Here is a 24447-nt window from a genome sequence, read left to right as displayed (position 1 = left end):
TATCAGTTTTTAACAGCCTGAAATGTTACAATACGAAACAATGAAAAAAAGCAGTTTCCGTGGAAACAATGGATTCCAGAAGAGATGCTTCGAATGTTTAATAATTAGTTGAAAGATATTGTTTATATGCTGTCAGCAATATTCGTTTAACAAACAGAATTAATTCAACCTCCAATGTGTTAGAAAAAGAAAACTGGCAATGGCACATCGTTTTTTTTTTTTTTTTTTTTTTTTTTTTTTTTTTTTCATTTGACAACTACTCAAATAATGAATGAGTTATTTTTTACACAATTAAAATAAGAAGTCCCTTGTTGCAAATCCGTATGGCAATTTAACTAAGTTTGTTCAGGAAGTAAAAGAAGACGATTGATCGCTGATAAGGCAAGGATTTTTTTGATGCTCCAAGAATAAAATTTACAGTTCTCTAGGAAAAGAGAACTTGAGCATGCAAGACACTTGGCAGCGAGTGAACAGGGGATGAATGCGAACAATGAGATTTTAAATTAAGAATTCTTTCATCCAAAAGATGTAATTAGACCGTTTCAGCTGCATGTCAAAGAAATGTAATTCAATTCAACTATCGATAAATTCCTTAATTTTTTTTAAACTTTTATTGCAGAATTAATTGCAAACCAAGCATCTTTTCTGCTTTAATAAATGAAATTTATTAAAACAAAAATATACTTCATTGCTAACCGGAAATGACGTATATACCGAAGATATAAAAAACGTCGCTGGACTACATAAACCTACGAGAATTTTTGCAGCTTCCAGAAACATTTAATTATAGAAACCTTACTGGTTTTCATTTTCCGTTGAATAAAATGGGTGGAGTCGTGTTACTTGGGAAAGGGGAAATGAATCCTTCTAGCCTTTATCCCTTTCAGATTCCGGCGCAGTCATTTGTTGGCCCTCGAGTACACCGCGGTTTTGTCTCATGCTCTGTGTTGTCACTTGTAAAGAATTTCCTAATGACTGGTCCCCAATAAGAGTAAAGAAATACATCGCAGAACATGACAATATTTCTTATCCATTTACTTTTAACTGTAAACTCGCATTTAAATATGTCCTTTCCCGACTTTTGAACTGCAGACTTCTCAAATGAATTGTAACAGGAAATCTTCTCCCATCTTAAATCTTCCCCCGTAATCGAAAGCCGTCTTTTTAAATCTGTTATTCTTCTTTGTGCGAATAGAATTTTTTGTTTTGTATTTCTTCCATCTCAGTTTCCTAAATTTACTTATAAACCATCAGAACTACAGAAATAAACTACAGTTAATACCCCACTTGGAAAACATAAATGTTCTTAAATTTCATTTTCAGTTGAAAATTGGATAAAATAGGCCACAGAAAGAACTATTCAATTTGGGTTAGCAAAGTGGAATATCGTTCCACTTTGTACTTCCAGTAATCTGTTTGGTAACCTCATACACGCCGTTTTACAAAACGTTACTCTCCACTTATATTACTACAAAGTAGAATATTAAAATACAGATTTTTTGGTGCAGCAGGTATGTACCTACTGCTGAAAAGTAATTTTTTCTTCATTTATTTAGTATTTTCACGTTGAAAAACTAGAAATGAAATTTTCACGAAGAATTAGACACTCGCAGGGATAATAAATATCCATTAGGCCATGGATTCTTTATTGAAAAACAACATTGCACTAGGAACAACGCTGCACATCCTCCAAATATAGCCGGGAACTATCTTACCGCAACCTGCGAAACAAATTAAATGTGCATCGGGAGTAACAGCAGACTCTAAACAAAATAAGGGGATTTAGGCCTTATGGGCCTAACTTCTGTGACTTCGATTCTAATTAGAATATTATCCATCACAAAGGAGGAAGAAGATAGGAAAAAGTCGGACACCGCTAAACATTGAATTGTTCAACCGATTTTGTTTCTAATCTGCTTCATCTTTTTCTAGTATTTGACTCAACTTTTTTTGTTTTATAACAAGAGACTCGCTACAAAAGACGGCAATTGAGTTAATTAAAGAACCATGATCTCTCACAGTTTCGCACCACTTGCTTTCATACAGATGTTCAATTTCTGCTTTTTGTAATTTAATTCACGTAATTCATCCGAACTGACTTCGGCATTTCTACGCCGTTCTTCTCTAAATCTTCTCAAACACGCACCGTTGCTATTCAACACCTCTTCAGAGTTCACCTCCACAAACTCAGAAATATATTTCTCTTCCTCTTTTTATTCATTCATTCCGTCTAATGTTATTTATTGAAAGAGAATTCCTTCATAATTATTTACCAAAGAGTACAATCTACGATGTTTTCAAGTTTCTCCTTTCTTCTCATCTTTACGGCAATCCAAGGAGCTAAGGTTGAAAATCCTCTCGTGGAAGATTCATCCCAAAAATCGTGATTGAAATGCCACCATGGAAACCGTAATATAATTGAGGGGATTATTTCCAATTTTGTGAAACGTTTCTGAATATGAATTTCTGTGGTGAAATTCATATTCAGGTCAAAGGTCTTCCTGACTAAGGAAGATGCGCTGTTAACAAACATGGTTATGTAAGAGTCTAATTATCTTAAGCAATAAAGGGGGGGGGGGGATAATGGAAACGTAACCATATGATTATGATATGACAAATGATAATAGATCTTCATTAAGAAAAACAGGAAGATGCTATCTGTGTATGACCTTAAATTGTAATCGTTTTGTTGTGGAGTAATAATAATATTAATAGCTAAATATTCACGCACCGTGTTTCTACTTTTGGATGGAAATATGGCTTCTGCCATTGAATTAACTGTCATTATCTCCATTAGCATAGCTTCAAACACTATAAGAATGGATGGTATATGTACGTGTGAGAAGGGAACGCACTGTTCGTTAGGGGATACTCAGACATTTTGTTGCGGAGTCGGCTGTTCAAAATATTAGCTGTAACTGACATCCTTTTGTTGTGCTTTGTTTGCTTTTTGTTGTGACATTTTGCTAAGTTTTGTCCTTTATATGCAGGCAAAAGAATGATCAAAAGAAGGATATAATTTTAAGAATTCAAGAGTATTTAACGTAGTTCAACTTTAAGTTAGATTTAAGTTTACGATGCCGTATATCCAGTAATACATTGCCACGTGACTTGGTGAAATTATATCCAGAGAGAGAGAGAGAGGAGGGGGGGGGGTAAAATGACTTTCAGAAAAGCTATGAAATCTTTTCCAACAAGCACAGAATATGGGGTAATATCGAAAGGGCAGAAGCTCTGGGAGCTCTTTGACTCAAGAATGCAAAGGGTAGACAGAGTTTTCAATAAATTTGCCAAAAACTTTTTCTGTATTGAACAACAAAAGCGAGTCATGTGAACCAAGCCATTCGAACGACATTCTTTTGAAATCGCTAAAAATATCTCAACAAAGACGTTCACCTCTGTAACGGCTTTGCATCCAAGCGACAGAAGGTGCAGAAATAGACTAATGCTCCGCCAGAAAGAGCTGCATACGTTTTCTGCTTGTTCCGTGATAAGGAGTTTCGCGCCATTCGTCTATTATTCTTTATTCTTGCTTACTTAGCGCGTGCATTCATGGTCGACGGCTCGCTGACACAACTAACTTATCACTAACGTATCGTTTTCCAGTCGTCAATTTGCTTCCGTAGAAGAGAGGACAACACACTTCTCCCTCTCGGATAAAACACCATTCTGGAAAACGCACGCCAGGAATTACAATTAACTTTACAGTCCTGGAAAAAACGTGTTCAACTAACACACATGTTCAATGTGGCAAAATGTTTTCCTTTTACTCTTGTGCTGCTTAACATATGCCGTGATTACACTCTCTCTCTCTGGGGAAAAAGGAAACTGTGCCTAAATCGCCAGTGACCAATTGTCAAATATAATTCTGTAGCATCATTACGATATTACACATTTGTATTTAAACCCCTGAAAGGTGTATCTATATTCTTCGTAATCAATAAAAATATTTTATTGCTGTGTAAGATTTACGTTGATATAACTTCTTTGCAATAAATATCTAACTTATTTCTTTAATCAATGAAAGTGTAAACGCAAATATACAATTATAAACTCGATTTAGGCAATATCGAACCGAGTTGAAGTGAACAGCTGCTACATTTTGCTAAATGCAAAATGTACTATCTGTTCCTCTTAGAATCCCCTGGATAGAATAAGTGCACTGCACCACGCAAAACAAGTGACATGGTTTCGGAGATATTTCTTTTTCAGATATGTATCAAGAAAGCCCCATTCAAGGGCTCACTTTGGTGAGTACTGGAGTGGCGAATCCGAGCTACCTGATGCTGGACTGGGCCTTACTTCATGTAATATACATCTGTTATATTATCTATAGACTGGTCCCTACTCTTCTTTCTTTCTTTCCTTCTTGCTCCTACCTCCCCAATCTTTCCTATTTTACTTTTCATCATCTCTTGCAGTTTGTTTAGCCTTACCTAGTAGGCTAAAGAAATACTGAAGAAGGCAATGGCAAACCACTTCTGTATATATTTTGCCATGAAAACCAAGTGAAGAGAGGCTTAAGTTATTGTGATACTGTACTGTAAAATGGAAGAATGATGCAGCTGAATCAAAGAAGCCTACTGGAAATTCAACCTCTGATAGAGTTAATCTCAGAAGAAAAAACCTCCATTTTACTGATTTGCATAAAACAGGAACATAGAATGTAAGAAGTATGTATCAAGGAAAACTGGAATTGGTGAAGAAAGAAATGAGAAGAACTCGAGTTGAGATGTTAGGAATCAATGAATTGAGATGGACAGAAATGAGTCACTTTGATACCGATGATTTCATGATGTATTACTCTGGACATGGAAACCTTCGAAGAAATGGAGTAACATTCATAGTTAGAAGAGAATACAGAATATACATTTTGGGTTCCAACACAGTGTCCGACAGAATAGTTCTAATCAGAATAAAGGCATATCCGGCGAATGTTACACTCATGCAGGTGTACGCACCCACTAAAGATTTACGTGAAGATGAGATATTAGAATTTTATAGCACGTTGCAACAAGTAGTGTACAGTATTGAAAAAATAGACTTTCTTTTGATATTAGGTGATTGGAATGCAAAAGTGGGTGAAAAAGAAGAACGAGGCATCACTGGAAAATTTAGTTTAGGACTGAGGAATGAAGTTTCCAACAACACAAAAGAAAATTTTACACGTGGATTTCACCTAATGGAGAATACAGAAATCAGTAGATTATATTGTTGAAAGACGGTGGCGGAGTGCTGTTGAAGCAGCAAAAACACTACCAGGTGCATACTGTGGAACAGATCATGAATTATTGATAACTGAAGTTAAATTGAAATTAAGCGTGAAGAAGAAACCAAAAGACAGTATCAGATTTGATTTAGGTCTTATAAATGAAGCATTTAAAGTAGAAGTCGGAACGAAAAATAAAAAGTTTAGAGAAGACAGGAAAAGAATTGGAAGAATTATGGTGGAAATGCAGAGAGCCACAGAAGTAGCAAAGAGATCTCTAAATAAAACAACAAGAAAGAAAGATTGTAAATGGTTGTCTGAAGAAGCTAATCAAATAGCACAGTAAAAAAGAAAAATGAAACGAAGAGAAACGAAGGGTTAGAAAAGAGATCTGTTTAGGAAAATAAATGATGTTACAGGGAAGTTTATCCCTAGATTAGGAGTTGTAATAAGTAATTCAGGTAAATGTCTGATGGAAGAAGCAGTGAAGAAAAGATGAAAGGAGTATGTAGAGGATTTGTACAAGAAAGATAATAATATTGAAGGAGAATCTGAAAGAAGAGAATTTGTTGAGGAACCCACGATAATGAAAAGTGAAGTGATAGCACAAGTGAAATGCCACAAGAACAGGTGGGCTTCGGGAGAGGTAGAACTAGAGACCAGATATCAAACATGGGATGGATTATGGGAAAAAAAACGAGAATTTCAGATGGAAGTATTCATTTGTTTTATTGATTATAAGAATGCTTTTGACTGTGCGGATCACAACAGACTGTGGATTGTAATGAGATCAATGGGAATACCTGAGTATTCCCATTGATCTCATTACAATCCACATTCCCAGGTATTCCCATGCTGCATGACAACCAAGAATCTTCAGTAAAAACAGTCGTTGGAAAAACAGAAAGTGTTCGAGTGGAAAAAGGGATGCGGTAAGGTTGTGTACTGTCGCCCTACATTTTTAATATTTATAGTTAATGTGTTATGAGAATAGCTGATTTAGACAAAGATCCAGATGGAATTAAGATTGCTGGCAGAAAATTGATAATTTAAGATATACAACTCTCATAGTAGAAACTACTGAAGATCTGTAGTGGTTGATTCTATTGGTTAAGACGGAAAGTAACAAAGCCAGTCTTAATTTAAACGTCACGAAAACAAAAGTGATGGCTTCTGGCAATTTAAATGAATTTATAATAGATTTATAATAGTGGTGTATGGATGTGAAGGCTGAGATATTAAGAAGAAAGACAGAAAGCGAATTGATTCATTTGAATTATGGGGGAGGAGACTCCTAAGAGTCCCATGGACTTGAAATAATGACAAATAATAAAGTTTTAGAGAAGAATATAAAGACAGAATGCTGTTTGTAAGCGATGATCGCTAAACAGAAGGTGATGCAATTTGGACATATACGAGCTAACGAATCATTGGAAAAGGCAGTTATGTTGGGGGAGATTGAGGGAATGAGAAGAAGAGGAAGATCACAAAAGAGTTGGATGGATAACATAAACGAACTTACCAACTTGAACGTATAATTACTGAAAGAAAAGACAAGAGGCCGACTGGGATGGAGAGCCTTTATTCACAGAATCACGAAGAGTCGAAAGCGACTGGATGGCAGATAACAACAAGAAATAAAGCAGGCATTATCCTTGCTTAAACATTTGACCAAAATAGCTCTGTTACTTGCTATATTAATGCATCAAGTTTTATATTGTCTGAAAATTGGGAAAAAAAAAAAACCATGTACTTAAACTTTCTTAAACAACTAACTGAAAAGGAATTAATGTGTGTGTTAATTCGAGTGAATGAATTTTTAAAATTCTTTCTCTTGGATTAAGGAAGTAAAAGAGGGAAGAATAGGGTCAGGACAGTTTTAATTTTATGTGAATGTTTTCATGTGACGGATTTGTACTCGTATTAAATTAGTAGGAATCATCAGGAACCATATGATTGGTTTAAAACGTTATTAATCCATCTTCAAGTGGAAGAAAATAAAAGCTGAGCACGCTATACGACGGTAATCTGGAAGCTAATGTGTCATCTGACTCAGCTATGCCTGCATAGAAAAACACCAAAACAAAATAACGCTACTGAATTCCAGCAACAAATGTAGATGCTTAAAATCGAATTTTAGAACAGCATTACGCATTACCCAAGTCTGCCAAAATCGCAAATTCCTGCGCTCAACTCGCAATAAAGCTCATGTTTAAAAGAAAGTCACGCAATAAACTTAAAAACAATTAATTATCATTAACAGTTCAGTTTTAAACACGCGAATCTATCTATTAATAATATGCTTCGTGATTTTAGGGATAAGGGTATTCTAACACCACTTGGTGAAACACAAGAAAAACACTGGAACTTTCGCCTGTGTTGAAAATATTGTGAACATTTTATTTTTTGAGAACCTGATGAGTCTGATCCATGCTTTAATGCCATCGGAAATAATTAAAGATCTCATTTCCTCCAAAATCTGCTTTAATCTTCATCCTCCTTTCGGTTAACTAATTCAGTTTCAGACGTTGACATATTACCAATTTTATACATGCTGGTATCGCGTTTGTATACAAACAAGGAACTAAAAGGGTTAATTATACGGCTATCTGATCAATATCCTCATTCATCCAACCTTCTGTGGAGTCATAAATGATTTTCACGTACTGTTAAGTGGAATCACGAGAATTAATTTACTCCTTTTCAACCCACGTGTGATCTCTTGCCCCATGAATTGCACAAAAGATTCCACTTGAAGATTTAATCCACGATAATATTCGGATTGTTATGTTTCACAAAAGCAGTACGTTTCATCTCTTTAACGGTCATTAATAAGTAGAGTAAAAGTTACAATCCGATACCTTTTCTACGATGCAGTCTTAATAAAAGTCAATTCATAATATACATTGAAAAAGCACCGTAATATACCGTAAGGTGGGAGAATAGTTTTCAGTTTTGATCATGTTTTGAATATAAAAACATATCCCTCGTATCTTAAATTTTAGAGCGCTTTTGCCAAATGCGTATCACTTATTCGATCATTCGTTTTATCCCTCCATTTTCATATTACGAGGGTGGTCTAAATCTTCTCAGCCTAACAATGATAAAACGAATCTATAATTTCAAAATTATGTTTATTTTTCAACATAATCTCCCTTAAGACTAATACATTTATTCCAGCGATGCTCCGGCGCCTTATCCTGTCCCTGTAGTGGTTCTCAAACAAAATGCCTTTGGCATCCCAAAACACCGATGGCAAGACCCTTCCTGCTGATGGAACTGACTTTGTTTTCTTTGGCGCTGAACAACCCACTTCTGTCCACTGCATTTTGGATTCTGGTGTGTAGTTGTGAATCCACGTCTCATCCATAGTAATAAATCGACGCACAAAATCAGTTTTATTCTTGTTAAAATGTTCCAAGTACTGTTTAGAGATTTTCATATGAGTGCGTTTTTGATCTGCTGTGAGCAAGCGCGGCAACTATCTTGCGCAAAGCTTTTTCATTTGCAATTCTTCATGCAAAATATATCCTACACGTTCTTTTGAAATGCCTGTAGTCTCAGCAGTTTCACGCACTTTGACCCGCCGGTCATCCAATGCAATACCGTTCACTTAATCAATGATTTCTGGTGTTGTTACACTTTTTGGACGTCCTTCACGTGGATCATCTTCAAGGCTGGTACGGCCACGTTTAAACTCGGTAGCCCATTTATTAATTGTCGAAAACGAAGGAAAAGAGTCTCCATAAACCTTTATGAACTTCGAATGAATTTCTTTTGGCATTAAACATTCTTTTACAAAGAATTTTTTAACCTCACGATACTCAGTTTTATCAATTTCAAGGGATACAGACAACACTGGCTTCCGACAGCTGTATGAAGAAAAAAACTACTTGATAGAATGACTTGCAATTTCACACGTTTGCTTATGAAAGATGTACTAACTTAGAAAAAGAAAATCTTGCCGATAGTGTTGCCATCCATTTTAGAGCCCGAGAACCTTTCAGACCACCTTCGTATATACTGCAGTAGCTAGATGGGTGTGTAATAAATTCCTTCACATAATAATTTGGTAATTTAATAATAAAGTAATAAAAGATTTTTTTATTTGCATGCAAAAATATAAGAATGTTTCATTAACTAACATTAATATCTTCGTGGAGGTTGCACCCGCTGCTGACGTTTATAGGTTTTTGCCTGCCGTTGAAGGAAAAGGGTCAGGGGAGATGAGTTGCGCAGGCAATTCTTCTTTTGATTGCATTCATCCTTTTTACTATCGATTATTACTAATTGGTGTGTAAATCCTCTAGAATCAAGTGATTTATTCCAGCTATAATTGTTTAAAACTGATGGGGAGTACGCAATACGAAATCAGAAAAAGACGAGAAGTATATCGGGAATATTTTTTTAAAGAAAATGACATGTCTGGTTCACATAATTTTAAACTGAGTTAAGATAAGACTAACACTGCTCATATGAAAGTCATGAATAATAATTGTTGTAAATAAACATGAATGTTTATCAATGACGTTGCCAGTTATTTTTAACTATTCCAACAATTCCAACCTTTCTAATGATAAATGCAATATGTCGCTGCAAGAGAATAAGTACAAGAATGTGCTGTTCGAAATCGTTCAAAAGATCATTCACAGTTCATTCTTTATTTTACAACTGCCTAATTTCGCTCATATGAATGGTAATATGGAGAGTTGTTGTTATTAGATAAATGTGTTAATTTAAAGTTAAGGATTTCACTAAATTTTCTGCTTTCTCAATCGAACTGCTTGTTCACGATGCGTGTACTACGAAGCTTCAATCGTGGAATGTAACAAAGCGAGAATTACCAATGATCATTTGGCTGGCATAAATCCCTTTTTCTTGTGTCAAGGTCCTAGCTTTTCTTGGCACTCAGACAAGAAGGTGGACAACAATCCACTGTCATTTGCGCGTAATCATATGCGGATTACTAATATATAAACTAATCATAATTATCAGTGTTTCTTTGTTTGAAAGAAAAATAAACTCAAAAAGAAAGAAAGAAAGAAAGAAAGAAAGTGACATGAGGGGGAGGGAGACGCAGAGGAAAGGAAAGAGAAAAATCCTAACTTAATGAAAGACGCTAGAAAAGCCTTAGCTGGCAAGCTGAATGAGAAACTGATGCTTGCTGTCTGCGTATAGATTTCCGCACGTGGTTCTCTAGAAAGGTAGAAGGAAGTGCACGAGAAACTAACAGATGTTCTTCATCTAACACGTATGAACCTCCACAGACCACCAAGTTCGAAAACAGCGAAGAAGGACGCTGTTTACGACTCCAAGGCGAAAAGCAATATGACCGCTAGAATCCTACTGAGCAGGTATAATGACGTACGACACAAGACTGACCTCCGTAAGCCAATGATCGACTGCCAAAAATAGATTAAAAATAATATGATGCGACAATACTTAGTGTTCTTTCGACAAATAAATTAAGATACCGCTAACTTAAATGGTTTATTGAAGTTCATTTGTAAGTCTATCTTTAACAGTGCACCGACGTCAACGGTGTCATAAGATAGATAATGAAAGTAACGAAATCAGAGTTATTCCAAATTAATGATGACCGAAAGCTGACTTTCAAAATTTATTATCTATTCAATCGATTACATAGCATAAGAGACCGCTCACATAAACAATAAACGCATAATAAACTCTACGCTGTTCTATGGTAATTCAGAGAAAATAATCAATGGCTTTCTTATCAGAGGTGCAAATTTATTTCCTGGTGATGATTTCTATATTTTCTATTCGGTATAAAGTTTTACATTTCAAGGTGATAAAATCTTATCTGAGATCGTTCACAAATGAGGAATCTCTATAAGAGCAGGCAGCGCAAGAGGCAGGCCTTTACGATGTATTGTATTCTAAAATATTTTTCTCAAGTGAACAAAATACGAAAAGATAACAGTCTGCGTTTGATAGCTATTCTGCAGGAAGGATCATCGCATCTCTACATTTTATTGACCAATGAGATGAATGCAGTAATGCACAAAATTATGACGTAATAACGGAGTAATATAAAGAAATCCGGAGAGATAAAAACGAGAGTTCAATTTGGAAGCAATTCATTTCTTTAGAGATGAACAGCTTTATATACGCGCGCTTCCATAAAGATTTCGTATTCTTCAATAAAAAATTGATGACTGCCGAGATTACCACGGACGTGGAGCTGAAATCTCGATACGTGTTCTGATTTAAGAAGAAAAAAATACATTTAGAGATGATAATGAGTTGGTGATTACTGAAGAAAGTATCAATTTCTGTGAATACATTAACATTCATTACCTACTGCTCGGCATTTCATTCTTTGCGCATCGTACATATACCCATACAGAGGTACAGGGGATGAAAGTGATACATTTGGTAAGATTATAATTAGACTGAGAATAGATGTTAATCAGTAGCCTCTCGTCAAAATTCAAAGAGAGGGAGAGAGAGAATCTGATCTTGTCTGAGAATCTATGTATTATCGAAGATAAGAGGAGAAAGGAAAAAATATATATATATGGCATAGATCCGAGGAAGAGAAGAAAGAGGGTTCTGTCTTTTGATGATTTCTTTTGGTGGCGCCATCTGGATGAGAAAAGTGCAAGTATAAATGAACCAAAGATGTGTCCATGTGGCCTTTGCAGTTTACCAAATCAAATATTACTGAATTGATCTGAAAGAACAGATCAAATGTTAAGGATGAGGCAAGGAAACCTTATGCAATAGAAGGTTAAAAAACAGAAGTTTATACTATTGACATTCTTGGCAAGGAATATTACTTGGCATTGTAATTGTGAGAGTCGAGTTAGCTCACTGACCACTTTCCCTGATTAGCTGTGGGTGATCATGAAAAACGTTTCTGACTGCAAAACTATTCCATATCCATGCGAAAAAAAAAAGGTGACTAATAGGATTTTATAAAAATTAATTATAACATACATATGCAAATATATGTTATAATTAATTATAAAACACATCTTCATAGACGAACATCATACCAGTAACGAATTAATTAAAATAAGAAAACTCTGGCTGTTTTCTACGATATTATTGTTTTCTTTTTACAAGTTTTTTATCCTCTGGGGTATTTTGTATTTTAACTGAGTTGTCATGAATCCAAGGCCCGCTATTCGCTATGCTGTGTACCTCTTACTATTGGTTGTATATGATCTATCATCTATTCAGTTCCTGTTTGCAGAGATAGCAGCCATTGTGATGCTGACGGTTCACTAAAGGTAAAATCTAGTTAAAGAGAAGCCCTTAAAAGAAGAAGTCAAACAGGCAATGTTTATTTGATTGAAGAATCTTTGCATATTTTAGTAATTTGGGTTTGTCAGCACATATGTGGAGATTCATCAGACAACATCAAAAATCGCTTAAATTTTCAGTTAACTGTATTATTTTCCAGGCTTAATTAAGAAAAACGCATTGTTGATTTATCTCAACAGCAGTTCTAAATGCAGTATTAGTGTATCAGACAACAATAAACATTATTCAGATATTCACATTATACAACAATGGATGACTCATGGCGAATTGCTCGCTGGACAACAATCAGTGTATGTGAAGCAACGTTTAGTGCTAACAATCATTCATCATTATTTTTGAATGCGTCGGTACCTAATTCATGCTATTTGTCCTCTACCAAAATGGAAAAGAGATTTATCTTCATCTTTACATCAATTTTCTTGTGTCAGTCACAGCATTCTTTTGTGTTGATGTACAGTATGAGTTATTCCTTAAAGTTGGGCGAAATACACTTCAAAGATAACGAAGGCACAGCGGAAATTCTATAAAAAGAAACACACAAAGAAAACAAGGAGGGGAAGCACTCTGTTCACTGCTGCTTGTTTCTTTGTGAACGGCCACGTGGTTTGCGAGCATATTGGAGAGAAAATGTGTTGACTTTCTGGTCACGTTTCCTAAATTAACACGAAAGTATCTGAAAAGTGTGCAGAATTTATCTGAAAAACTGTGGCTTAATGTCTGTTACTAAATATACTTTTAAAACAAACTAAGTTAAATGCACGAACTTTTGGTTTCTCTAAGCAGTCGACGCAAGCCAAACGTTTGTAAATTCAAATTTTATTTTATAGTTTCACTCTTAAAAGAAAAAAATTTAAAATCTGCGAAGGGTGAATATTTTAAAACTACTCATTTGTTCGCCGAGAAGTAGTTTCTAGAGAAAAAGAGACCCACTTTTCTAATTAACTCTTAAAACTGCAAATCCATTATATGTTCCAAATGGAGTTGGCAGTGAACGAACTGTTTGGAACGAAACTCTTCTTCGAGTTAATTGTAATGATAAATGCGTGAAGGAATTTTAGCGGAAAGCTCACTTGATCGACTGAAAGGCTTTTTAAAATATTACCATGAAAAGATAATTAGAAGGTAATGAATTCAAGTAATATGTCAGATAATTACGTAGCTCTGTAAAAATGAATTGGATTACATTAATATGCGGATTAATAAGTTGATTTATAATCTATTAAAATTTATGCAATTGATTAATATGGTTTTCCATTTATTCTACAACAATATCGCTGCGCTGTTGCGAAATAAATAAAGCAACTCCACTCCAGTGCAACATCACCTGCGTACAGAAACCACAACACAATTTCAGTTATAGTATCTGACTGATCTTGCGAAAAGAGTTTTCAATGAATATCAAAGCAAAAAACGTTGACAACAAAGACACCTCCTTTTTGTATTAAGTATTCAGAAAACGCCAGAGAGTCAAGCTGAACGGAAATTCAATTTACAGTATTAAATTCATTTATTCCTATCGCGCAGGAAACATGGCTCCTTACAAAATCTCAAGAGTTTCCGAGATTAAAAACATCCATTCAACCGATACAATTTTTATTCGCTTTTCAATGCACCTGCCATGTTCGCCGTGATAAATTGCTCTTCGGTGGATAGTACACCGACAAAACGGCAATATTCCATGCATTTTAGAGATAAAGTACTGCTTCTACTTCAACTTCTCTTCAATTTAATCTACTCTTCATCTAATCTCCAAACCTATCGAGTCATCCACAGAGAGCTCGTTCTCATTCTTATATGAAATACTCTGCCGTATTTCACTTTCGTTTTTTTTTTCACTTCGGCATACATCCAGTTGTTTATATTTATGTTTAGAGTATTAAGAATACTCTAAAATACTCTAAAATAATAAATTACGAAACGGTATTGGAGACAATACAGAGGCAAAGAATCGGAAGTATGGTACGGTACAGAAGAACCTTTCTATTTATTAATTTATTTTATTTGGAATCGGGGTGGCAGATATGAAGACATCTGCGAGGTTCAGTTTTGATTACAACGGGTACATCTTTATTAATAAAATTTGTCAAAACGTCTTGCACTGTTGACAAATTTATTACCTTACTGTTCGGAATTTAATCATAACTAAAAGAAACACACGTATCAACCACAGTGAAAATTATTTAATTGTAAATATTTCATCCTAAGTATCTTAGGAATCATCAGTACAGTAGTTTAAACAATAATAGGAATAATATACAGTTAAGGCGCATGATTGCAATAGAATCTCATTAAACGTGCGTAACGTGTTACAGAAGCAAAAAATAAATAAAATAAATAAATAAAAAAATAAAATAATTATTTTACACAATTTTGTATGACAATTTCCCACACTTTAGAAATAGTAAGAACATCGTTGCGGTTTAAATTTGGTCTGTGTAATAGGGCTTCAGAACTTTCTTTATATAAACGTTCATGTTTATATAAAGATCTATGTAAAAGTTTAGACTTTTCCCAATGGATCCTATGGCTTGGATTTTCAATTCCATGTTGAGAGAGGCCAGATTTCTGCGGTTTAAAAAGACGAATGTGGTCTTGATGTTCCGAGATGCGTTTCTGAACAGACCTACCTGTCTGTCCAAAGTAAGACAATTTGCATGAGCATGGAATCTCATAAACGCCAGGCAACATCATTTACAATTAAATAATTTTCACTGTGGTTAATACGTGTGTTTCTTTTAGTTATGAACTCACCACAGGTTTCGTTATTTAAAAAAAGGAATTTAATCAATTATATTATTTAAGATATCTATTAAGAATTCTTCGGCCGCTTCAATTATTGTTTCAATCGCATCATTGGTTGTCGGAAAAATTTTACCAAACAAAATTACGTCTACAATTCATAAGCAATAAGTGATGAAATGGAAGTGACGATGGATCGATATGTATTAAGGAATTAAAACTTATTTTATTTATTCTATCCTTAAGCCTTGTGGATTCTTTCCACAAGTCATTACAAAATTTCAAAAACTTTCAAAAAACTAATTCTTCTAAGCTTTATTTTATTAAATTTTTTTAAAAAAATGACGAGCTCCTTAAAAAAAAGTGCCACAGGAAAGGTGCGGAAAAAGCTTAAGAACATGAGAGTGAATCGGAGGGGAGGGGAGGGGGGGGATAAATGCGATACAAATGAGCTCCCTGTAATGTGAAATTATATGAGAAAATTTTAATTGCTCTAATACGGGAATATAAACAGAAAAATGTACTGATTGAGAAAGTTTAATGTTATTCATTTTCAGAGATTATTAGGGAGCGTCCAAAAGGACAGAATTGATAGATTTAAAGGGATGTGCAAGAGACGATGGCGCCGTCGGTGTTGTCTGCACAATCTACTGGTATTTATAACGTTATGATTTAAACATGAACAATCCGACCCTGTTGCAGTTTCACAGATATGCGTATCTTTGAAATATTACCATCTGTCAATCGAAAATGAAATATATTAAATATATCCAGCATTCCCTTACTATTTACTGCAATTATTACCGTCACTTTGGCACACCAAATGTAATATATGGCGATGCATTAGTTGAGATACGCCAAACAGCACATCGATCATAACTGCCATACAGATTTACTCAAGTTCTCTCTCTCTCTCTCTCTCTGACACACACACACACACACACACACACACACACACACACACACACACACACACACACACACACACACAATCTCAAGTTCACGAACGCTTTCTAAAACCCATCGACCAGGGTGTTATCCATTCCATAAGAGAATTTTTGATTTATTTCTGTATCCCATCACCTTACCGAAACCAGTGTGTCATTAGTTATGAACTACTTATTGCCCACTTCGAGTGTCTTGATTGAATAATGGTTTATATTTCAGAAATACCCTCTCTACATGTTATAACAGGTAGCTGTCGCATTATGATTCGCTTCAATGACATGGACACCGCTGATATATAAGGATGTACACTATTATTAGTTTAGTATTGAGTCTGCTGTTGCAGCTACGCCAAAACAACTTTGTTAGCGAAGTTATGCTTCGCAATTATTTCTGTGATTCACAAGGAAATCCATGAACACAACTCGCGCGGCACGTGTATATGTGAGAGTGTGCACGTGTTCTGATATCGAGTGCAACAATGAACTTTCATTTGAACCAAGGCAATATAAACAAACACATCGGAAAACAAAAAAAACAAACTACAACCATTTCTCGTGATGACCAAACAATTGTTTAGTGCTTTCGACTAATTCGATACAAAGAAGGAATCCCCCTCTCCTCAGCAACGTCACTAAAAACACTCCAATGCTGTTATCTACGTTTCTCTGTATCGTTACTTTAATATAGGGGTCACAAACTGACGGCCCGCGGGTCGGATACGGGCCGCGAAGACGTAGTATCCGGCCCGCGACCTTAATGATTTCTTTTCTAAAAACCAATGTTTCTAACATCCTGCAGGGATTAAAACAGAAAAATTCAAACTTCTAAATGCTTTATGATAGCTTTAAACAAAACAAAACTTATTACTACAATGCTCTGTACCATGTTTCTATCATCAAATGTTGGCAACACTGAATGGAAGTTATTTGTCACGTAGCCATTTTAAGCCACTTGATACAATGTCAATAAGTTACAGGTTAGCATTGTAATATGATAGTGTGTTAATAAAAAGTTACAGAGGAAAAGATGTCAGCTTTCAGGATCAAAATCAAATTAAAAAGGACTCGTAGATAAAGATCTTTATTTTTGTGAGTCAAAATTATGTATTTAAATAATTTTCGTACGTTAAAGTATGAATAAAATGTAATTTATCTTATATTTTCTAAACTTGTTATATTTTTAAAATTTTTAAATAAAAATGGTTATGAATTTAAAATTTAAATGGTGGTGTTACTGTTTACGTAAGTCGTAAAGGCCCGGCAACAAAAGGGCCTTTGTTAGAGACTTTTTTTTTTAGTTTATGTTTTGGTTCACAGAAAAATATTGAATACGGCCAGCGTCTGATATATATATCTAATTGAACTGGCCATTGGCTGCGTTTGAGTTTGAGACCCCTGCTTTAATACAACAAGGTAAATACGAGCAAGATAACAATGCGTCACTCGCTGATATTCGGATTGTTTGGAAGCTTTTCCAGCCAATCATGTTTCTAAAAGAAAGCTAAAGTTTCTCTATTACGCGAGGTTAAACGAGGTGTTCGTTGTTTCGATGCACTTCAACAAGTATTCTGTTCCATCACTGGACAGACACGATTTATTGTACGAACTACAAACCTTTAGCTATCGAACCCCTAAAGGAATACAAACTGCGTGATGTTGTAGGTGGCGATGGTGTTGCAATACCCACAACATCGTTTCCGTACGTAACTCTGGTAAAGGAAAAATAGGAACAAGTAATCTTTCTTCATCCGGAAAATGCTGAATGGGATAAGTTACCATGGTAACTGAAACACTGTTGTCCTTATTTTTCTTTAGTATTTTTTTCTGACATGTTGTGAAATACTAAGGCGCGTGTCGCACATAGTAATACACATAACGACTGCCTCTTCACGCACGCATCCATTTTAAAGATGGTAGGGAAAGAGGGAAAGTGAGAAGGCTCGTGAAAACTTCATTCGGATGTTACAACCCTCATCTCATAAAATATTACTGAGCTGTTTGTTATCCTGTTATGTGTACGCTCATAATCACCAACTCTGAGCTCATTTCCAACACAAAACGCTAAGCAGTGATTGTTTGCATTATGTCAAGACAATTCACTCATAGTGAATTGTCTTGACATAATTGTCAGACTAATATTTGTTCTGTAAATTGCCCGCATTTTCTGGTCGATGTGTTGTTATGCGGGACGAATTTCTTTTAATTCGCTTTTATTGATTCTTTTGAAAAATATAGAGAAAATGTAAGAAACGTAAAATGTAAAAGGACTTAAGAAAAAAAAAAGTCGCGGAAAAACTGTGGAAATAATAATAAAAAATAAAACAAAAATCAGAAAGACATTCTGAAGTTCATTGAAAAAGCTCAGAAATAGAAGAAAGAAGAACAAACGGAATCAGAAATGATGAAAAGTGGTTTAAAAACTAATTAAAGCGAAGGATGAAGATAAAAATAAGCAGAGACATAATAGTCGTAGAAAATACCCAATATATTCTCAAATACAGTAGCTGTATTTGTACTATTTGTACAAATTTATAATACAGTAGCTGGAATTGTTTTTTTCGACCAGAAATGCTTAATTACGGAGATTCAGACGTTTTATAGTGGCCACGCTGCATAATTCAAAAGGCCTGGTCAGACAGCCGAATTCCAGATTACAGACCAATTGTTCTATTGTTAAGTGTTTCGGGCAAGATTTACTCCTAAGCTAAAGAAGCTACAGTTTATTCTCACATCATTATGACGGCATTCACAAACTATTATACCTAAAATTTACTCAGTAGAGGGGGGGTCCTCAAGCTTTATAGCTTAGGAGACACAGCAACCTTAAATTCGATCTTGGTTCCAGGTTAGATTTATGGAAGCATAATTGATAAGAGGCTAAGAAAATTTGTGGAGGAGAATTTGGGAGAAGACAAGCTGGATGCAAACAAAATAGCTCTCACAACCAAATTTTATACTTTAAGTAAAATAGGCGCGCAACTGGAATATAAACAAGATCAAGTATTTAAACAACTTTTGTCAATGGCGTATAATAAGGTGCCAAGACAAACGATGTTCGAACTTGACAATTATATGGTGTAAATGGGAAACTGTGCAGAGAAGCAGGTACCCGAAATGTGTAAAATAGGTGTTAAACAAGAATGCTTACTATCTCGGCTATTTTTCATGATCTATATCGATTATCATAATTAAGGAAAGAGACATTAAACCTAATATCAAAATCGAATATTTTAAAATCTTCTCCTTTCATTATGCAGGTGTTGCTATATACGATGGTCTTACATCAATTTATATCTCTGCAGGATTTCTTAACTAAACTGCATTATTAACTCTTGTATCAATTTTCGTATGAAAATCAAACAATAAATCTAAATTTATGAAAATTAGCACAGAAGCAGAAAACGTGGAACACACTCTGCCTTGAAACTATAGAGATTATTTCGGCACAATTTCAGTGAGCATGTGGAATAAACAGAGAAATTAGTCCAAATACAAAGCTATTTAATTATGATTGATTATATCGCGCTATTACAGTCTCCTGGATATTCCTTGAGAACACATAACAGTAAACGACGATGGTGGTGATGAGTAGAGGATTATATCCACAAATATGTTCTGCAGTATATAATGCAAATATTGAAAAACTATACTTTTTTTTTTTTTCTAAAGTAGAGACTACATTATCATAGCATGTCGATTGTCATGTGTAGATAATAAGTAAGCCATATTTAGTGAATATTTATATCATATAATTTTGAATTTTTAACTTTTATCATATGATTTATTAATAACAAGAATAAATAAATAAAGGCAAATTAAAAATATATTTTTAATCAACGCAAAAATGTCGTAGCCGAAAATCGCTGAAAACATTCTAAGTAGTTTATTTCGTTAACTTTTTTTGCCTTGAGTTAAATACTAGCAGAAAAGTTTAACGATTATTTATAGGCTGACCTGCTTGACCGAGTGGATAGTTTCGGGTTTCGAACTCCACTGTAGCATAGGTATTTGGGAACGACTTTAGGAAGTGGATGAATTTCAACTCCAATGTGAAACTACCACCAGCTTGCTTATTGCAAGTTGACGCAGCTCAGAAAGTCACATGTTCGATTTCTTAAGCGCGATTTCCGGGTTACTTCTTATACTTACCCCAAAATAAGTATGAGTAAGAAGATAGATTTGAACTATTACATAAAAATAAACAAATATAGTGTACATGTTCTTTATAGTATTTAGTTGTATTGTAAGGAAGCAAATGACAAAGTTACGTAACACACGCAGAACTGTGCTCATTAGGCACTAAGTGGAACCAAACTGATAGTAACTCAAAATAACTTCTTTGCTCCGCAAAGTTCATTGTTTCTTTTTCTCTAAACCGGAAAACCCATCACACTGTTACTAGCTTAGATGGCAAGGATAGCGCGATAGGAATCCATTATGTTGTTTCGGCTTTTCTTAAGACCTAAGGAGAAATAAAGCCATCTTTACTAAATGAGATAACCCCCGATAATAAGGAATTACAGAGTACTTTTGTTGCACTGATTTCGTTCTTTTGCACAAAGTACTTTGTGTTGCGATGTCATTGTTCTCTAAGCACTAAGTGTCTCTGTTTATGTGGAACGTATTTATTTTAGTTTCAACCAAATGACGAAAGCTGCAGATTTAAAGTCATAAAAATGCTGAGTAAAGAAAGGTTTTGTGGTTAAATTTGCCACGCATATTACGTCACATATAGATGTAAGAGAAAAAAAAGCTACAGAGTAGCCGAAGAAAATCTTATATTCTCCTACCATGATCTTCTCTTTGATTCGATACGTTATTCACTTTATTATAAAGCATTGTAATAATTCATAACCATTTCGGATAACTTACAAAAACTGATCTAATCTGTTAACCTCAGGTTTACAACAGCGACACACGATCCCGCAATCTTAATTTTATTTGTTTGCCTCTATTAACTGTCAGTTACTCTTGCAATCACCAAGCTTCCATTAATGAGATCGCAAATGTCATTTTCTTTCACCAGCAATGACTAGCTAAGCTTTATCACGTGACCTGCATAAAGAGTAACATTAATTGTTCTCTTTATGACTTACCCTCCTCATATTTACGTTCATTTTTATGACTTGAGGAACAATAAAGAACATTACTTTACTTTACTGTTCAGTTTTATTTCTTGAGTGCAGGAATTCTAACATTATCAGTCATAATAATCTTTCGCCCTTTCTCTGTAATGGGTCATTAAGGGATTTACACACCACCTGATAATAATGATTCAGTCAAAGACGAGAAACGTGTTTAATCTTTTAGAGTAATTTGAGTAATTGTTCCTTAGACGTTTTACGCTTTTACAGTTCGTATCTCTACATTGAAGTCACTTCAAATCTTCATTCAGTACAGCTGACGTGTCCGTAACCATTCATAAAATTACGGTCATATTTTACGGGAGGTGGTGTCAAAGCATAACAGAATGCAATCACACTTGAGATATCTAGAATGTTCTAATAAATTTTGGTTTTCCTACCAAGTTAGGGTTAGCAAAATCTTCGGAGATTACTAATATAAAATATGGATTATATAGTGTGTGTGTGTGTGTGTGTGTGTGTGTGTGTGTGTGTGTGTGTGTGTGTGTGTGTGTGTGTGTGTGTGTGTGTGTGTGTGTGTGTGTTGAGAAGCTATCATTCATAAAAGTAACTTTGAAAAAACTTCTCCAACATCTAGAAAACGTCGAAGGATTTATGAACTTTATACGTTTTTAATATTATTTATACAATTATTAGGAGAGGGGGTAAAAAATCCAAATAAATCCATTTCCGATTCGTAGTTATGAACATCGCTTGAATACCCTTCTCTGTATTCCCCACCACTCCACTCTAAAACTCCACTTCACTCCAATTATTGAGCCCTCTCAAGTTGAGAGGTTTACGAAAGAATGCCATTTTATGTAAAGTATCCAGACATTTCCAGTCTTGAGTCCAAGGCTGGGGGTGGGGGGATGGAAAGCCTCAAGGAAATTTTTGTGTATAAATAGAAGTGGAATGCAAAAGGCTAGTGTGTAGATGTGAAAAAAATGTAACTGGTGATAGGCTCTTATTATTTTCAACAGAACTAAAGTGAAAACAATGGGATAATAGTCTACTTTCTTAGGTTTGATTTATTCATACTTTTTAATTGTGGAGACAGACAGCACATGGACTAGAAGTGCCTGAAATAGTTTGAATATCGACGATATCTTTTGGTAAAAAATGCGAGTAGGCATAAGGTGAGGAAATACTACTGTGGTAACTGCACAGAAGAAAACGATGCCATGTACCTGATGTGAGAGAAGTGGAAACATGGAACAGTAGAATTTACCTTCTTGTACCTTGCGAAGAGGAGAATAAGATTAGAATTTTGAAACGTAGATTTGTTGGCTTTTTTTGTTTACGTTTTTCGAAGCTGAGTGTGAAGCTGCATTTGACTTGAGCCACGTTTCATATGCTGATTTTTTTTAAACATAATTTTGTACTTGTACTGTTGTACAAGTACAAAATCTGTACTTATCTACAAGTATTTATTTGAAATATATTCAACAGCTTGGAAGCTAGCGATTTTCAAGTCCGTTTCCGAAAAAATAAGATAAACGTAAAAGACCAAACTATTATCCTACTTCTCCGACTTTATTACTGTTGAAAATAATGGATATGGTTATGAACAGCCAACTTACTTCTACACTACTTGGAGACTAGCCAGTTACTTAGTGATCGCCAACAAGGATTCTGCTATTCTGCTAGTTCTCACCGCTTTCTTTGAAATAGTCCCCTTAGGCGTGTGAACAGCGATTCCAATGATTTCAACAGAATTGTACGCATCCCTGGGAGTCCTAAAGTGTCACTGTTGATTCTACCTGATTCTTATCAACGGCGTCAAAACTATGTCATTTCAGGCGGAATTTCAAAAGGAAAAGTCACGGAGGAGAGATCAGATGTAAACGGAATATGTGGAAGGGCTGTTGTGTTTTTGAGAGTCAGGAATTGTAGAATAACGAGATATGTAGGGTCGTGTCATGGTGGAGAGCACAGTCACTTTATTCCACTTGTCTGGACGTTCGCGCCGAATGTTTCCCCTAACCTCGTCAAAATCTCACAGTAAAAACTGATAGTATGACTGGAGGAGGGAAAAATTCCTTTTGGACAATGTCATGGATATCACAATGACCTCGCCAGAGATGTTGCTCCACTGAATTGACTACTACCATTTCCCTTTACTTCAATCATGTCTGAAAATGACCAGCTGCTGATCAACACCCTTAGGAGGTACATTATCCTCAGCAACTAAAGATGATTACAGTTTTAACAAATAGTGAACAATCCTTTGCTTTATCAAGAGCAGTAAGCCCCATTTTAATATGACATTTCCTTTGCTAATAGGTTTTCTCTAAATTAGATTATATACAGTGAACATTTTATTTGAGTTGCCTTATTAAATATGTTTTGTCTAATTTAAGCTTTTCTTTTCTTTTAATTTCAGGTTTAAGTTCAGAAAATTGGCTATGAAAGTCACATCATCAAATGTGTAATTAATGGAGACAAAGCTGTAACTAATCATGTAATTTATTTTTACTGCTGTCCTGTATTGCTCATTAATAAATCTTGAATAACAAATAAGCTGATTGTGAGAGGTGTGGAATCACTTATATAAAAACTGGTTTCAGTTTAGTTAGTAAAAATCCATTCACTCTTTACCAGAAATTATTGTATAAAATTCAGGATATTCTAACTGAGAGAATCCAATGGAAAAAAAAAGAAAAAAAGTAATGTTTCACAAATATCTTCAAGTATGTTATCGTTTCTAAAGTCTGTAGAACAGTGTCTCGCATGTCTGCTGTAAAAATGACAGTTGACGTTTTGTTATCCGATCTTAAAACAGTAGGAGAATATCTTTGGTTACAGACTACTGAACAGGACATTATGATAGACTTAGCTTAAGTTCTGCAAAAAATAATAAGAAATAAAAAAAATATAAATAATTAACTAATCATGAAATCTGAAGTGAGCAGATACCAATTTCTGTCTCTGCTCTCATGGATTTCGCAATTAATAAAAAGTGTTATTTTTTCAGGTTTTGTACATAATTTCAAAACGACATTCTCGACTTGCTCATGCGAACAGAGTATAATTGCTATTATTAGCTTTCCTTTCATGTTCAGTTTTACGATTTTGATAGCAAAATTATTTTAATTTCACTGCACTCTACTTTGTCAAAATCTCTCTAGAATTC

At 34.8% G+C, this 24447-nt stretch overlaps 1 long non-coding RNA gene across 1 annotated transcript in view; it reads left to right on the top strand.

Moving 5' to 3' along the window:
* The window catches only part of LOC150104599 (uncharacterized), a 38487-nt gene extending 14647 nt beyond the window's left edge, over positions 1-23840 (top strand). Inside the window, exon 2 of the long non-coding RNA XR_016548523.1 lies at positions 23698-23840. This is a non-coding gene — a long non-coding RNA (uncharacterized LOC150104599). The remainder of the gene's footprint in view (positions 1-23697) is intronic.
* The last annotated feature ends 607 nt before the right edge of the window (positions 23841-24447 follow it).

Source organism: Typopeltis vanoorti, chromosome 7 (genome assembly GCF_054136105.1).
Source record: "Typopeltis vanoorti isolate ZY-2024b chromosome 7, IOZ_Tvanoo_1.0, whole genome shotgun sequence".
Lineage (NCBI taxonomy): Eukaryota > Metazoa > Arthropoda > Arachnida > Uropygi > Thelyphonidae > Typopeltis > Typopeltis vanoorti.
Note: the sequence above shows the minus strand (reverse complement) of the source record. Positions and strands in the feature narration are given on the sequence as shown.